The 5,015-nt window shown below is 40.6% G+C and overlaps 2 pseudogenes; both read right to left on the bottom strand.

The window, feature by feature from the left end:
- Positions 1-1,413: 1,413 nt before the first annotated feature.
- Positions 1,414-2,255, bottom strand: LOC143381949 (small ribosomal subunit protein eS1 pseudogene; annotated as a pseudogene).
- Positions 2,256-4,075: 1,820 nt separating this feature from the next.
- On the bottom strand, positions 4,076-4,409 carry LOC143382277 (eukaryotic translation initiation factor 1 pseudogene; annotated as a pseudogene).
- Between the last annotated feature and the right edge of the window lie 606 nt (positions 4,410-5,015).

Genomic DNA, 5,015 nt, shown 5'->3' with positions numbered 1-5,015 from the left:
CCCAGTGCTGCTCTAGTGTGGATAGTTATTCTTCTCTTTTTGGAAATTGTTGAGATCTCTGGGATGGATTCTGATAGGGTTAGTATGGCTGTTCATAATAACTTGTCAATAGCTCTAATAGCTGATAATGGTAATACGGTCTATTCATCTAATAAATCAATAAAAAATTAAATTCAAGATGAATTTATTACTGTATCTTTTCCTCACCACAAGTTTTGAAGCTTAAAAATTCACAGGCAATTTTTAAAAATAAATAGCATGTCGATATAAACATGTTTATATCAAGAGCTCATTCATTCAACGTTGTAGTTCAAAGTGTATATTTTTCATATCTTGGGAAGTAAAATCAGGGCATGAGAAGCACACCATGTTCTTTGTGTGTGGAAGACATCACAAGGCCCTTAAATCATTGGGCTGCTCCCAGCTGCTGTAGTTGAAGCAAACTCATCTGGTATCCACAGACTGTCAGCTGCCCAGCCTGTTCTAGCTCCAGATCCTTTTCTCCTTTTTTCCCCCCCTTTCTAGGTTGTGACTCTGGAATCTTTGGTCTGAGATCCATTCTTCTCCCTCCTCCCACACTGACCTTAAGTAAAGTAACATGAAAAATTTTTTCACATTTTTTGCAGAGTTTGGAAAATCCTTTACACTTTCTACTGTTGGAAAGAGTGGATGAATATTCTTTTGTAGTGATTTTCAGACTGTTTGATTTTATTTTAACTTGGCTCAAAATTTATCTGCCATCTTCAAATCCCCGTATGAGTTCAACTTCTGTGATAGAAAGAACATCATATAAAAATGAAAATTTTGTTAATCATTGTCCCCAGACCTCCAAAGGAACAGAGCCAACTGGTCTACCTTTACCAATCTTTCCTTTTTTCCTGCTGTTCTTTTAGAGGCAGTGTTTATGAGGAAAAATAAAAATGAAGATACCCAGGGGATCCAAGAATGGTGAGTAGACCCTGGGCTGGATAGTCACCTTGAGTGACAGAGGATAGAACCCTTTAAATACCTTGTCTAGTGGGAAGATGGCAGAATAGAAGTACCCATCATGTGACTCTGTAAGTGAGAAGAGTCAGGGCAACAAAGGGGAAATTGTATTCCTCCTAGAGAAAGAGGAGACTCTGGAACCAACAAAGAAGTGACAGGAAACCGTATCAGCATGGAGAAGGAGAAAGATAAATCAGAGAAAAGTACAGTGTTTGAAACTTCAGTCCCTGCTACCCTATTCATGGTGGGATAGTGAACCATGATAGGGAACTGACCCTGCAAGCATAAAGTAGTTGGGAGATGGCAGGAAGCCTCAATGACAACAGCAAACTGGCAGACCTAACTGTGAGGCAAACCCATTGTTCTTACAAGCTTTCCCTCCCCATAAATAAGACTTTTTATTTGTCACTATTAAAATTCTAAATTTTAAATAGATTCTTGGACTGATGGTTCATGTCCATCAATGTGTTCAACTTAGTGCTTGTCATCTTATCCATAGTAGCTTTTCTAGAACCACTATCTTTACCAAGAAGCTCCATGAGTTTTCCCATTTACACCCTGGGCTTCTTCAGTATTTTTACTTTTCTAACAAAGACATCATAAAGAGGATAAATAGACTGGTGAACCTTTTCTATATCTTTCTCAATGCTGTCTGGAATCAATTTATTGATCACTTCTTTCAAGTCAGTTTGGTACTTCTGGGGTCATGATTTCTGTTATCTCCTTCTGGATTAGGCAGATCAGTTGGTGCTGAGTATAAGAGGGCTTCTGCATTTGATTGTTGCATTTTAAAAAGTAAAACCAACAAAGAACAGATGCAGAAAATAGCCATCCATAGTCTTGACATCAACTTGAGCTTCAATCATGGTCTGCCACTCTTTTGACCATGAAACTCATTTTGTCACTGGTAAGATCCATGCATTGGAAGTTAGGCAGTTTTGCCCTGAACATCCTCAGTAATTAGCTTGAATTTTCTACATGCAATTTAATTATTCTGCAGATCAGCAAGACTTACTTCAAACACATGACCCTTGAGGCCATCAGATGCAATTTGGATTCCTTGAGTTCTTGTGGCTAATGTTTTCCCAGTATTTCTCATATTGAACATAGCTAGTGCTTTCACATTATACCAAACGTTCTTAGAAAATTTTCTGCTTGGCTTCCTTCTTGCCACCTTTTACAAGGTGCTTGTTCTTGCCTACTGCCAAGGTGCTACTTAGAGAGGTGCTCCTCCTGCATAACAAACTAGTTTTAGAGAAGGGATTCATTATATCACTCAGCAGACTCTAAGGGTGCTATAACCAGGAGCCATCTTGAGAAGGGTCTTCTGTTAGGGACTAAACTGCCCTAGGAATCAGAAAACAGAACTGCCGCAGTCTCTGGCTGGGCACAAATCACGAGCCACCACACAGCTTGTAGATTCAAACAGCAATTCTTTATTCCCGAACTCACACCGGCCGTCTACAAACACGCTCTGGGGGAATCCACGTTCTCTGCCCAAATCCACTCTCTCAAATCCACTACTCTGCCCTAATTCACTCCGCATGGGCTTCTGTCTCCCAAAATATATTGTCTGACCCTAAGCACTCAAGAGGAACTCAGCAGCAGGATACGCCCTATTCTAAAGGGGAACACCCTAATCTCCTATTATGCTAAACTGCCCTATTCTAAAGGGGGAACACCCTAATCTCCTATTATGCTAAACCGCCCTATTCTAAAGGGGGAACACCCTAAACACGGATCCTGCCCTGGTCCTTGAGCAAGGTCACCTTTCAGAAGTCCTTCCACTAGACAGCATGGGAGTAAGCTGGCAAGGAATTTGTCATACCTACTTGGCTGATGGCTCCCAGCACAGAACAATCAATTAAAACTCCCTAGGGACACCCCACTGCAGTGACTGAGGGAAGAGAGCCACACGAAATGGTTGAGATAGTAGTGGCTAGAGAAAGTGTCTGTCACGACTCTTCAGAAGGGTTAGAGAAGTGGGGAATGTGGGCTATGATTGGAAGGGGATTGGAGGGCTCAGGGGTCTGTGGCCCGGACTTCTGTGATAAAGAGCAAGATCAATCATATGAGGTTTAGTGGGGATGGGGGGCAGGTCTAACAGCACTTAGACTGAACCTGGCAAATCAAAAATTAAAAAAAAAAAAAAAAAAAAAAAGGGAAACTAGCAAATCATTTAGCTTACCCTTACATCCTGACCCTGCCTGTGTCCCTGTTATCCAGTGCAGAACTTAGCAGTATGATTGCTTACCCCACTGACAAATGCATTCCAGGATATTCATGACTTTGATGTTTGCCATTCACCCAGCTCACAGACTGAGGGCTTCTGGGGCAAGTGTGTACCCACCTGGCCAGTCCACAGACTCCTGAAGCTCAGTCCACACACTAAGATTCTCAGTGCCTCTGACTTTTAACAGGCTCCTGAGTGTGCATACAAAAGAGGTCAGGAGTGAATACAGTTGTTCTGTTGCCAATATTCTCTTAATCTGCCTGGGGAGACACATGGGACAAGGTGTGCCTGCACACCATCTGGATCCATTTGGTCGAAGTTGAGAGGAATCACAACTAGCTTCTGCTGTGACCCATTATCTTCCTACTATGCCTGGAAGACTCCCAAATTAGAAGACCCAACTATCTCAGTTAGGAGGAATTTTTGACCCATTTTTTTTCTTTCTTATCTTATTCTTTCTTTCTGTCTTCCTTCCTTTTTCTATAAATTCTTTAACTGGATCCAAGCATTATTAATCCAGTAAACCATCAAAACTTTAAGATGAATAAAGGAGAAACAAGTGAACATAGAATATTCAAAGCAATCAGAAGAAAAACAAAAAAAATGACAGGTACTAGTTCCTGCCTTTAAATAAAAATCCTGACTATAATGGTCTTAATTATCAAATTAAAAGATGCAGTCTAGCTGATTGGATTAAAAAACAAGACCCAACTGTTTGTTGCCTGCAGGAAACTCACCTTATTAGCAAAGACATACACAGACTTCAAGTAAAAGGTTAGAAAATGTTATTCTAAGCAATTGGAATAATAACAGGAAATCCTCACAATTTCAGTGAGCCATAAGCATTTAAACCCTTCAAACCTTCAGCTGATCATCTGGAGTCAGTCCAGTCTTTACCAGGAACTGACCTGTATTTTTGTGCTGATCACCCAGTAGCTGAATTACTTCTCAATATTCTGGATGCTTAATTATTCTACCATTGCAGGCAAATTTCTTCTTAAACGCCTTCACTAGTTCCTTTTTTATGTAATCATCAGCAATCCCTTGGATAGTAGTAGGGGGTCTTCCTGCCTTTTCTCTGTTGATTTCTTATATGGATACAATCCTCAGTATCAGCAGGAAGCAGGTCACCATCCTTACTTGAATCAGTAAAGGGGTTGAAAGAGTGGAGGTCCTGGATGGTGGACATACCATTCGATTCCTTTGCTTGGTGGAAATGGCCCATGGAAGGCGGTTGTGGAAGAAGGAGTGAGAAGGGAGTTCATCAGGAGGTTGCTGAGTCCTCATAGGCAGCTCGGTGACTTGGATCAAAATTCTTGACGTAAAACTTGAAACTTTGAATCTACTAGAGGACACAGAGGAACCCATTCAAGATATTGGCACCAGGCAGTGATTTCCTCGACAGGCCTCTAATACCCCTGGAAATAAATGGAAGAATTGACAAATGGGATTGCATCAAATTGAAAAGCTTCTGCAGAGCAAAGGAAAACAATCATGGATTGAAGAGTCCTTCTACAGGATAGGAGAAAATTCTTGCTAGCTATTTGTCTGACAGAGGATTGATATCCAGGATATATACAAAAGTCAAAAAACTTAACAGAAGAACCAGTAACCCGATCAACAAACAGACCAAAGATCTGAACAGATATTTCTCAAAAGAAGTACAAATGACCAATACAAATATGAAGAAATACTCAACATTTTTAGCCATCAGGGAAATGCAAATCAAAAACTTCATCTCAGCCTACACAGAATGGCTGTTATCAAAACCAACAAAAACAAGACAAAATTAGAA

This window comes from Callospermophilus lateralis, chromosome 16 (genome assembly GCF_048772815.1).
Source record: "Callospermophilus lateralis isolate mCalLat2 chromosome 16, mCalLat2.hap1, whole genome shotgun sequence".
NCBI lineage: Eukaryota > Metazoa > Chordata > Mammalia > Rodentia > Sciuridae > Callospermophilus > Callospermophilus lateralis.
Note: the sequence above shows the minus strand (reverse complement) of the source record. Positions and strands in the feature narration are given on the sequence as shown.